At 37.7% G+C, this 12,895-nt stretch overlaps 1 protein-coding gene and 1 long non-coding RNA gene across 2 annotated transcripts in view; one reads left to right on the top strand and one right to left on the bottom strand.

Annotated features, from left to right (window-relative positions):
• The window catches only part of BEGAIN (brain enriched guanylate kinase associated), a 69,432-nt gene that overhangs the window by 16,384 nt on the left and 40,153 nt on the right, over nucleotides 1-12,895 (top strand). The window lies entirely within an intron of this gene.
• LOC110401705 lies at nucleotides 5,336-7,541 on the bottom strand. The gene is made up of 3 exons (XR_002440547.1): nucleotides 7,389-7,541; nucleotides 6,961-7,036; nucleotides 5,336-5,437 (listed from the first exon to the last, which is right to left on the bottom strand). It is a non-coding gene; the product is annotated as an uncharacterized LOC110401705 (long non-coding RNA).

Genomic DNA, 12,895 nt, shown 5'->3' with positions numbered 1-12,895 from the left:
CTTCTTAACACTGATGTAACACAATTATAAAGGCCCAGGAACCAGAACGAGGAAGTTTACTATCAGTTTCTTCACAGAGGCTAATGCTAACTAGCTTTTTTTTCTCAAGAGTTCCCAGCAGACAGCTGAAAGACACAAACGATCCATGTAATTCCTTGTCAGATGAGTCTTTCTCCTATAAGTAAAGCAGGATAGAAAGCAGGATGCCAGGGAAGAGAGCTGAAAACTAGGCACGTGTCTGGAGGTAGGAGACCTAGGCTTCTAGTAGTACTGATCTATTTGTTATGAGGAAGAGAAGCTGTCCAGTTTAGCTGTGCTGTGCTGATGTGCTAAAGCAAATAGGAAGGTACCATATCTGGATGTAGATGGTTATATCAGCCAGGCATCAACTTAAATAACAACAACAAAACAAAAAAGAATTGAAAGGCAGAAATATTCATCTTTGTCTGTGTGGCTACAGTCAGCCACATTCCTACAGAGAAGGACATCTAAACATTGCTATTGGTAGCACACAAGGAAAAAAATAATGCTGTCATCTTTAGCTTTAAAAACTTACGCTGATGGTCATTTACAACCAGTATAGAGCTCTTTGGAACCTGTTGCAAAAATTCATAATGAAAATCTCCCAGTAATGAGAACATGATTTCTTCATGATTTCATCATTAAACATGATTCTCCCTTTGCTTTTGTTATGATGAATAGAATGAATTATCTTTGAGCTGAAGTGAATTGGTGCTTAAGTGTAAGAGATCAAACCTATTGCAATTGATATTTCTATGCAAAATAAAATCCAAATCAATGGTGTATGCATTCAATGCAAAAAAAATTAAAAAAAAATAAGAAAAACTCACACAAAACTGATAATTATTTTGAGCCAAACCAACTGGGTGAAAATATTTTAAACGTTTTAAACGTTTAATCACCATTCATGTTGTTTTGCTAAAAAACAGATCTAACTTTTAGGAATGAAAGAAAAGAAAGTTATGATTAAAAACCTTGAAGAATTGCTATGTAAAATGGAAATTGTACAAGTTGCAAGTGCTGTGAAGAACTGATAGCAGTCAATACCAATTACAAGCCCTGAAATACCGAGATCAGATAAAGGAAGCAAAAAGATACAGAAAAATATTTTGTAAGTTGTTAGATGTAATAATGCATCTGAAGTTCATATAACCAGAAGAAATTTAAACAGTGGGTTTGGTACTTTATCTGCTAGGCATGGTAGAGTGTGCCTTGACTTTACCATAATTATGAAGAAGAAGAAAATGATTTGTGTGTGTTTGTGTGTTTAGGAGAACACATGAGACGATAAAGTACTTCGTATTTTCTAAGCAACCAAGGATGATATTAAACACCTATACTGAAAAAGGATAGTTTTAACTCAACAAATTTTCACATTAAGAAACAAACATAGCAAATAAGCTTCTGAGGTTTTAAAATGCATTACTAAGAAATCTGAGAACCATGGAGAATCACCAGATTGGAGGAAAACTAATATGTCATCACATATAAAAAAAGAAATAGTAATGAAATTGAGGTCTTCAGGACCTAGGAACATTACTCTCAACTTAAGTTTTTTGAAAATCCATTAAGGATGAACACAAGACAAAAGGTGCACTTCACATGAACTATCTTCCTAAAATATCTCTACAGAATGTAATCTTAAAACACATGTCTAAGCACCAGGGTGTAAATGATCTTTGGACATCCCACTTACACTAACCGGAGACTAGACAAGTAGCTTCATCCACTGACTTATTCTTAGATGGTGAGAGAAAGTTAGGTGAGATGAATACCAGGCTCCTGTGCCTGTCATAATACTCTGTCACTCTAAGCTATAAATCCTTTCCTGTTCATCCTGGATATCTGCGTTTCTTCTTTTGTGTCCAAGAAGAATAATAAATTTAAGCTGATCCATTCTTAAGAAAAGAGACTGAAGACTTTGAAAATTTAAATACAGCAGAAAAATCCTTTCCACAGTTTAATTCATTGAAAAGTTGTGCCATAAAAATTGATTTTCTTGAAAACAACGTATCAAACTGGAGAAAATATCAGAACAACTGTTAAAAACAAGTCAAGAATCATGACTTAAGCGTGCAGAGCCAATGCCAATAACTGGTAGCATGTTGGGGCAAGAGGATATGGTCCTGTATCACTGACTGTGCAGACAACATCCATAGCAGATTACAAAATCTCATATTTTGCTCTTTTCTGATTTTGCTTTTCATTTCAGCAGTGGTTTTAAAAACAAAACAGATCCTTTACCCAGGCCTAAGGGCTAAAAAAAGCTTTGATTCATTATAAAAGAGAGATCAGATTTAGTGTGAACAAAGGCTCTGCACAACCTGAAGAGCATCCCTCTAACTGGGGTTTGTAAAGAAAAGTCTGATGAGATCTAAGGACTTATATTATCCTCTCCTAAGGTTTCAACTGTTGGAGAATGCCTCAGAGGAAGGTCATCTCAACAAAGCTACTTTTACAGATTTTCTAAGCCTCTCTACCTGCTCTCATTTTTTGCTTGCAATCCTCCTCCTTCTTCCAAATTCACTAATGCCTGCTCAGCTTTGTTGCAGCTCATTGGGTTTTTGCTGGAGCCCTGTACTGAGCGATGTGGTTGCAGCACGCACACACATCTTTTCCCATCCTACTCAGACTATATATCCCCTCCTTCTGTATCAACAACAGATGCCAAATGTATTTCTGCAGAGATTTCCAGTACTGCAGGATAGGAAGTTCTTGTTCATTAAGTCAACATTTGCTAACACATTTAGGAGACCAACCAAGATTCCTAAGTCTGTCCTCTAAATGATTTACTTTCTTAAAACTTTTTATTTGTACCCTTACATCATCTACTGAGTATCAAGCAATTATTCACCCGTAGAGTGACAAGTTCAGGTTTAAAACTGTTAACGTATTCTTCATAGTATAAATGAAATAGTTATTTTTAATCATAACCCTGCCTCCATAAAATTTAAAAGCTAAACTCTTAGGTGCAACTTGTTTCTGTTGAAAATAATTCAGTAATCAGATGAATACTAACACAATTTTCAATTAAAAACACAAAGCTCCACCCCACATTTCTCTTTTTGGAATATGAAATACTTTTATTGGCACAGAGCTGCTGCAGGAAGGAAATAGTAGCAAATCGTAGGTTGAGTGGTTGAGTTGGGGAGCTCTTGGCAGGATGTTGTAGCTTTTTTTTTTTTTTTTGACAGCACATGTTGCTTGTATGGGCTCAAAAAAGTCCAAAAACCCTTAAAGTGACTGAGAAACACTGTATTTTTTATATTCCTTCTAGATTAGAGTTGTATGTTGTACGTTTGTTCTGGTAATGCACAAGGAAGAGTCAGCCAATGCTAGAGCATGAGATGCACAAGAGTGGTATCATTTTGTGGCCAGTTACAGAAGAGGATCAGCTATGGTCCTATAGAGGATGGCGTACGTACAGAAGTAAAGAAATCCCGCTTACATGTGCGTAGGAGGAGTAGGTGGTCACTGACAGGGAAGATAGTCTTGAATTCATAGAAGCGGATTGAATCCAAGAAAGTTGAGGTTATAGGCAGCCTTAATAGGATCAGGCTGGTAGTTGGAAAATGGTGGTTAGAAAGAAAAGATGATTGGTTTATCCATGACCACTGTTTTGTCAGAGGGAGGTCAAGTCTCACATAGGAAGAGTGCGATAGATAGGGAAGTGGAAGGAAGCAACAGAAATTGACAATAAAAATGAAATAGGAACAGAACTGTGTTATATAAAGTTGTCTTCATAGTAAAACGGGACCCTGGAGATTAACCTGTTTTCATGGATTTTCTGCTAGAACTCCTGAAATACAGTCAAACACCTGCACCAAGTAAAAGGCGCTGGGTGAAGGGAAAATGCTTTTTCCTGCTATCTTCTACTTCGTGTTTAATAACTGCATAGCTGTCTTCTGCACAGATTGGCTGTGGCAGCCAAAATTATTTATTACTGTAACAGACAGGTTAACTGACAATTTTATAGAAAACATTAATATTGAAAATATACAGATTAGTGAGTAGGGCAACGTTGGTAAAAGCTGAATCAATCATTCTTATTACTTTTGAACTCCATATTTTCTCTCCTGAATCCCTGGGTACATTACAAAGAATTAAAGATCAGTAGGATGAGTATTTAAGTGTGAACTAGGTTAGAGGGAGGTCTTAAATCAAAATCTTCTCAGCAGGATGTTATTGCACAGAAGAGAGGTTTTAAACTCAAAGTAAAAGCTCTTAACCTAAGAAAATTTTTACAAGCAATGAAGGGTAACCAAAAGCTAACATCACTAGGTACTAAGACATGATTTATTACAGCATGCATTATGTAGGAAATTATGAAATATATTACAGTGGTCGCCAGGAATTTTAGAGAAGCATTTTTTCACAGGAGAATGTTCTGAAAAACCCGTATGAGCAAAGACACTGGAGACAGTTCTTAGACACGGCACTTAAAAGATCTGGAGGCACAATTTCATATAGTCTAGCTGGGGTTTCAGCTAAGCATATTTTCTAAAGATAATAATAAATCCCTGAAGGTAAGAGTAGGAATTGTTTTTAGCACCCAACCAAGGCAGAGAGCAGAAAGTCTAGGAGCATATCTGTTAAAATATCACAAGCATCTATCAACCCTGCCTTGTCTGATCTGTCTGTTGACAGCAGAATTGCCTTTCTTCTTTCTCCTTAGTTACCTTATAGCTATCTCTAAATATATTTATTGCAGGAAGACAGATAGTCTGACTTTTCAGAAATACGAATTTCCCTTATTATATCACAGTAGGAGAATATGCTGGTGGAAGGATAAATTTATATACAAAACAGGCTGGATGAGATCCGTTCCTAAATAAAGTCTCCTCTGGCAACAGAAACATGAAAGCAAACCTTACTCTTTTGAGCTAGGAAAAACCTTGAACACACTTTGAAACTCAGTGGAGCCCTCCTCATTAAGTTCAACACGTGATAACACTCTCCCACTTAATCAGCAGATACTACCATCCATTCTCATTAGGCTAAATCTGCTCCCTGGGAGATATCCCAATAAACTGGTGATCCCAATTAAGCTCTTTCCAATTAATTTGCACTTCATGGGAGTTTTAACATTATTTCACTTAAATTCAGTCTGAGACCTCTGTGTGTGTGTGACTTCAGCAGCACCTTCCATATAAATAAGGGCTACAGAACTAATTCCAAAAAATGGGATTTGTCTTTAGGAGATGCTAGTTTTCTAAACATTTCTTGATATTTCAAAGCATAGATATTGAACATCAAAGTTCTTAACTGGATCTGAATAATCACAGCCTCACTCACCAGTTCTCATGAGCAGCTTTCCTGCCAACAGACTCATTTCTCCCAGGCATTTTCCACCTTTCCCAGTGTCCAAGCTTTTTCCCAGAGCAGCTCTCCAGCTGGAAGTCTCTCCAGCTCTATGCTTAGGAAGAAAACATTATCATTTACTCAGTACTCTTCAGAGCACAACATTCAGTACAGAGATTGCTGTACTTCCACTTTTTAAAATATATACAAAACCTTCATCCTTTGCAACTCATAGTAGCAGTTACTCTTAAGTGACTGGCAGCAATCATCTAGTTCTAGACTTGAAATTCAGATGCCTGTATTACCATGGTGAAGAATGATGAGTCTCCAAGATGGAAAAGGACAGTTCCTTTCATTTTCCATTTCTCCAACTCTCAAATTTGTTTCTCAAATGCAATCTCCCTACTGAAAATTAGTTGATGAATTTAATATGTATTCTATGATTTTCTTAAAAATAAATGTAGATGTTAAATAGAGTATGCACCCAGACAGCTGCAAGATGAATTTTTCATGATAACTGAGAAACACCTTAAATTTGCACTACTAAAAAGGAGATAATTTAAAAACATTTATCTAAAACCAAAAATAAAGAACAGGTAAATCTTTAATTTCAGTTGTCATGATAATGTGAATGTGTAACTTGGAAAATACATGAACTCATCAAGTACAGAGCAACTCATGGTCTACCAACAAGCCCAGTGACTTAGATCAGTAGCTACCATCTTTCACACCTTTATAGCGGACTTTTTCTGTACCTCTTCAAGCAAGTATTGAAAGATTAAGGAGTTAGTCATGGCCTGAAGTAGAACCAGCTACCAGTGAGAAACTCTAACTAGTGTTCTGTATTTTGAAAATACTTGGATCCCATTAACATCAGTTGGACTCAAAAGTATTCATTTTAATCTACTATCATGTATATACACCAACACAGTCAATTCTAAGTATCTCTACCTATCCAAGAAGAACAAGTGAATTTACAGAACAGAATGGCAGTCAATTCAGTGAAGACGGGCAAAAGTTACAGCAGGAGCATGTCTTAGATACTTGTGGCTTCCAGGCATTTGATGTACCTTTTTCCCATGAAAATGGAAGATGAAATGTCCATACATGGTAATAGATTTGGAATAGAATTAATTTGGACATATTCATAATTGGACAGATTTGGAAGGGTAGACCAAAAAAAAAATTAACTAAAAAAATGACTGCATGAAATATAAGCAAGCAGAATGTAAGTTAAAACTGATCTAAAGTGAAGGCGACAACCTTCTGTACAAGGAACAGAAGGAACTTACATAAATGTGCTACTGAAATAAGAAGGGAAATGAAAATGGATGCAATCAAATCGAATCATAAAAACTGCTATTTTCATAGTATTTTATCATCATTCCTGGAAATTAGCTCTATCAACTTCAAAATTAGCAAACCTGAAGACTTCCTTTCAAGCTAAGATTTGAAGTTTGCTGGCTTAGGAGGGGGACAAAAACGTAGGAAGGAGAAGAAGACATGAAGCACATACATTTTCAGTATATCCTGGAGAGGACATGGCACATTAGTCTCTCAAGTAACTGTAACTTCTCTCAAGTAACTGTAATGTCCACGCTGCTCTATGTAATACCAGGAGCAGAAAGCATTACTCACCAGAACTCTCCACAGCTTTCCTTTCTCCTCCTGGCCTTTATCTCCTGGTCCCTTAAGTAGACCTTGGCTTTCATCTCTCAGAAAGTTGAGATAGGAAGGAGGGAAAACAAGTCAGTTCTTGTGGAAAATGATTATTAAATACATGACGGTGGTCTCATCTCCAGAAGAGCAGGGGAAAAGAGATAGGAGCCCAAGACCCTTGTGTGGGTCCTTCCTGAAAAAATCCTTGGCTGTTTCTAACATTTCAAATACAGTCCTTCCCAAATCCTGATGCTCTTTGCCAAATGTTCCCTTAATCAGAGACAGCCTAAGACCCATATCTGACTCTCAAATACTTCAAAAAGCCAATAATCTCTTTCAGTTTGCTTCTCCAGCACTTCTCTTTGCTAGGAATTCATATTACTGCTGGAACATTTAATTTGACCTACCTCAGTGACATGCATTGGCAAGTTTTGTCACACAGTCATGGGACTGGCCTTCAATTCTCAGAGGGAAAAGGTGAATAAAAAAGACAGATATTGATAGTGGCTCTTCTGTCTTATTTCTGAAGATCTTGTTTTTAATAGTGTTGTTTTCTCTTCTCTGTGTAATATGCAGTCAACCTAGGAAAAGACAGCACAAGAAAAAAGATATGCAGAGGTAATACGCACAAGAGAATAAAATTGACGAGAGTTGTAGAAGATGGGGGCAAATTCTGATGACTGACAAGGGGTGGTGATAAAAGCGCCAAATTTCCAGATGGTGAAGAAAGAAAAAGAAAGAGGAAGGGAGCAAGGAAAAAAAAACAGAGAGAAAAAAAAGGCTTACTTTGATAGGAGGTATAAGGAAATATGCATACATTACGTATGTTCTTCAGCCAAGAAATATTATTTGTCTTAGTTCAAGATTAATTAAACCAATTATTTTAAAGATAAGATCATTTTAGCTGACAACATTATCTTTAAACCCCAAAATCTATGATTCAGTGAATTTTTCAAATCCTTCATCCAAAAATAAAATACACATTGCTCAAATATTTGCTTATACTTGAAGCTTTTCTTAACAAATGGGCTGAAATTGCCCTTTTGTTGTAGTATACTAGAGAACAGAAGCATCAGTTTAACAGCCTTGTGATTTTTCAGCCCTTAAAGCAAGAGCTTTGCTGCAGAAAATATTATAGAATTTCTTCCTGAAATTATCCCCTCAGGCCACCACTAATATAAACGTAAATAGATAAATCGCTCACTTTATGCTTTGGTATTATAGGATTCACCACAAGAGAAAGAAATAAGCAGTTATTGTGAGTTTTACCAACATGAATAAGGTTTTTTTTTTTTTAGAAAATCTTTTCAACACAGTTTTAACTGCTTAATTTTAACTTGGCAGTAGGGAAACAAAAAAGAAAGGAGATTTTACTATCAAAGAAAACAGAATTAGAAAAAAATATTGAATTATGGAAAAGGCAATCCCAGTAGTACCTTGATTTCCATGGGGGTTTACACTTCATTAGATGAGCAGATAATTATCAGGTTACTACTGATGTTTTTCAAAGGTCTTTGATTCTGTCGACGGTTTACGGGCGTTAGGCCCGATTCCGTGACAAAGGGGACGGGGGACCCAAGGGCCCACGTCCCGGGAAAAGGGGAAAGGGGAAGAGGGTAGGGAGATGGCCCTGAGAGCAAAGAACAGCGGCAACAATCTGAGGAGAAACAAACTAATTTACTAAATAAAATATCGGAATGCAAAACAACACACTATAATACAATATAATTACAATTTAAGCTGATAAATTCAATACAGAGAGAGAGAATGTCCCAAAATCAAGGTAGGCCTTACTCTACTACCGACGATAAGGCGGCTGGAGAGCGAGGTGCTGCCAAGACGAGAGACGGCGGAAAAAAAGGGACAAGGTCTCGTGATCTGCAAGTTTTTATACTGCGAGCTTCTATCTTTTCCCTCCGGCTGGAAAATGGTAACAAAGGAGCAAAGTACCGTGGGGACTGTAGTAGTCCTTCTCTTCTGAGAACTAGGTATGTCCACTACATGATGTTATGATGTGGAATACCAATAACCGAAAATCACAAAACCATGACAGATTCCAAGCACTTTACAGCTGCTGTCTTTATCTATTGTTTGTGGAACTACACAGATCAGAATTTATTTATTTTTTAACAGTGCTCCTAAGCAGTACTATAAATCTTTGAATGATCTTGGAGACTCTACAGCTTGACCACTCACTACTTAATTGGCTCATTCTATCAAGGACTGAGAAGATGCTTAGAGTTATTTTGGTACCAGATACGTCCTTAGGACTGAAGATTTCTGTAGTGTAATTGAAGCGCTACAACACTCTTCGTGAGATGTGCACCACACAAAAGCCTCTCGTATAACTTAAGCTGCACAATGATGATTAAAGTGGCTTTAAAAGGCAACAGCAAAAAGAGCTTTCTACAGAATCTTTGCACCTGCGTGAACATTTCTCTAATTGGTTAGGCTTATTTACTGTCCCTCTCATAGCTGGAACCTAGAGATATGCTTTCCCTGCAAACCAGTTTGAATAAAGCAGTCACCACCAACAACAGAAGGAAGTGAGTCCATAGATTTGTGAAGCAATCAGAAAGATCAACACAATAGAAAAGGCGTTGCAAAGAGGTGTAATGACAAAAGGACTGGCACTATAGAAAGAAGGAAGGGAAGAAGATTGTTTACCCATCTCTGAAGATGTGGGTTTACAGGGAAAAGCTCCACTAAGGAGGGATCTCCAGAAAGAGATCCTTACTCAGTGGCAGTCAGCCCTTAAACTGCCTTCACCTATGCTTCCAGAGCTGATGGGGTCTTTTCTCCAAGTGCTCAATCAGTGGTTCAGGCTGTGACTCAACAGTTCTCATACAGGTGTGTTTTCTTTTGCAGACATGAACAGTCCATTATAAAAGCCAATTATTCCTACTTCTTCTCCAACCAAACAACAAGTAAAACATGAAAATTAAAGCCTTCAAGTTGACCGTGCCCATTCTTGATAAGAATAGGATATCAAGCAGATGATGGATCCAGGGCCAATGTCATAGCCTTTGCTTTCCAAGCTGTCTTTAACAGCTAAAGACAAAACTTGCCCTAAATAAATAAAAAAAAAGAATACATATTTTGTGGGTAAGAGGAATTGAATTATATGTCTAAACATACCAGCAAACTTGAGATGCAAGTCTTCATACTCATTATTACTAAGTGCCTGCACCCAGAAATAGGTTATGTAGAAGTCAAGATACATCCCTGCTAGTGCTTACTGGCAAACAGAATAAAGGCACTGAGTGTGCTTTTGTTATAAACCTGGTGTACCATAAACATAATTTCCACATAGAAGAGGTGCAGAGAAGTTGAGGTGTTAAACTTGAATTATGTTATGACAACGCTGATTACAAATTCATATTTTACTGAGAGTTATTAAAAGGTAATATGAAATGAAATGTAAGTACAAATAGCCCATATTCTGAATGACAAAAAGTGTTCTCAGGCAGGTATATGTTTAGAAATAACCTGTAAAAAGCAGAGGACCAGTGTGATGAGAGCATTCACTGATGGCAGTGAGCTGCTCAGGAACATGGGGCTGAGGATATTGTGACAGTCCACCAAAGGATTTTAGAGCAGAGTGACCAATAGCATTTTGGAACCCAGCTATAAACTCACCAAGAAGTTCAGAACTAGCTATCACCACTCAGTGTTCTGAGTTATAACAGATGCTCTCAAGAAAACACCAGCTTAAAACTATTTTGTATATTATAAAGGATTAAAGAACAAAATAGGAACATCATTATGCCACAGTACAAGTCAGCGATGCATCCATAAGCAGGCTATTGTATGCAGCTTAGGTTTCTCCATCTCAGAAATAATGCAAGAGAAACAGAAATAAATACAGCAAAGGGAAGCGAGGATGAGAAAAAATGTGGAGTACATCCCATGCAAAGTGCAAACACACAGATAGGACTCTTCATTGTGTAGAGGAAATGGCAGAGAGAAGAATCACAGGAAAGATATATCCAAAGCTATGGGCAGCAAGGAAATTGTAAGCAAGTTTTCTTGCTCAGCTAATAAAAGAATTGGAGAGCATCAAATGGCTAAACAAGTGACAGGTTTGAAAAAAAAAAAAAAAAAAAAACAGAGGCATTTAGTCACACAATACCCAGTTATACTGTAGGTCTTCAAGCAAGAAAATCTTTGAGATAGTATCACTTGTAAGTAAGGAAGTGCATGAGTTGCAAATTGAAAGAGGCTGGGTGGATTTTCTGGAAAAATATGACTGTGCTTGCTCTGTTCTTATACACTTCTCCGGGCACCTCTGCTTTCAAACAGGTAGTAGGTTAGATGCACCTCTGGCATGGCTCATACGCTTCCTGTGTTCTTTCGACCTTCTACTGGTTTCAGTATTGGTCTCAGCTTGGAATGTGTAAGCTGATACAAGCTATACATAGGAGGAGTAAATCATTGTCAACGGTTTACGGGCGTTCGGCCCGGTTCCGTAACAAAGGGGACGGGGGATCCACGGGTCCACGCCCCGGGAAAAGGGGAAAAGGGTAAGGAGATGGCCCTGAGAGCAAAGAACAGCGGCAACAATCTGAGGAGAAACAAACTAATTTACTAAATAAGATATCGGAATGCAAAACAACACACTATAATACAATATAATTACAATTTAAGCTGATAAATCCAATACAGAGAGAGAGAATGTCCCAAAATCAAGGTAGGCCTTACTCTACTACCGACGATAAGACGGCTGGAGAGCGAGGTGCTGCCAAGACGAGAGACGGGCGGAAAAGGGATGAGGTCTCACGATCTGCAAGTTTTTATACTGTGAGCTTTTATCTTTTCCCTCCGGCTGGAAAATGGTAACAGAGGAGCAAAGTACCGTGGGGACTGTAGTAGTCCTTCTCTTCTGAGAACCAGGTACATTCACCACATGATGTTATGATGTGGAATACCAATAACCAAAAATCACAAAACCATGACAATCATGAAAACAAAATAAATCTGAGAGATGGACAGCTTTCATTCATTCATGGTTAGATGCCTTACGAGGATTTTTTTTATATCCATCTCTCTCTGTTTTTCATGCTCCATCCTTTTCTAACCCATTAGCAAATTGCTACCCCAAATTTTAACCACAGTGGCTCAGCACTGAGTTAGCAGCTATCCCCAACAATTTGCAGGAGGAAACATGAAAGTAAAGATTGATCAGAGTTAGTCTATGATTTAGGAAAGTCCAGGACAGAGACTGACTATGCTCTCTGCGGGAATAGATAACTATAGGACAGTAGAAAGGGATAAGCCTGTAAGGCTTCTAAGAGACAGGTAGAAAGGTTTTGTTTTAACTCTCAGTGGAAAATTACCTAATCTGATTTTTGATTACTAAAATTATGATGTTGGATTATTTTTCTTCCCTGATAAATTTTTAAGGACAAACTTCATATTTTAATTTTGAAAAGAATTGAAAAGTTTTTGTGCCGTTAACTATAAACTCAATGAACTCTCTGCGTCAGAAATGGTACCAAAGTATCTCAGGGATTTATCTTTTGGGTCCTTTTCTTGTCGACATCTCTGAACCATCTGTTCTGAATGAACAACAGTTCCCATGAGATACAGCAGTGATTCAGAGCAAAACTATAGACTATAGAACATATCAGCAATCCAGGGATCCCATTTTATAAACCAGAAGCATACAGGAGCTTACCCATCCTGCCTCTCTCTGGAGACGACATTTATGAAACGACATTTTTGGGTACAAATAGGGATTTCACTTCTCTCCCACATCCTTCATTTTTAGAATCATAGAATCATGGAATGTTTTGAGCTGGAAGGAACCTTAAACACCATCCAGTTCCAACCCTCCTAACCATGGGTAGAGACACCTTCCACTGGACCAGGTTGCTCTAAGCCTCATCCAACCTGGTCTTCAATACTTCCATGA

The sequence above is a fragment of the Numida meleagris genome, chromosome 6, assembly GCF_002078875.1.
Source record: "Numida meleagris isolate 19003 breed g44 Domestic line chromosome 6, NumMel1.0, whole genome shotgun sequence".
Lineage (NCBI taxonomy): Eukaryota > Metazoa > Chordata > Aves > Galliformes > Numididae > Numida > Numida meleagris.
Note: the sequence above shows the minus strand (reverse complement) of the source record. Positions and strands in the feature narration are given on the sequence as shown.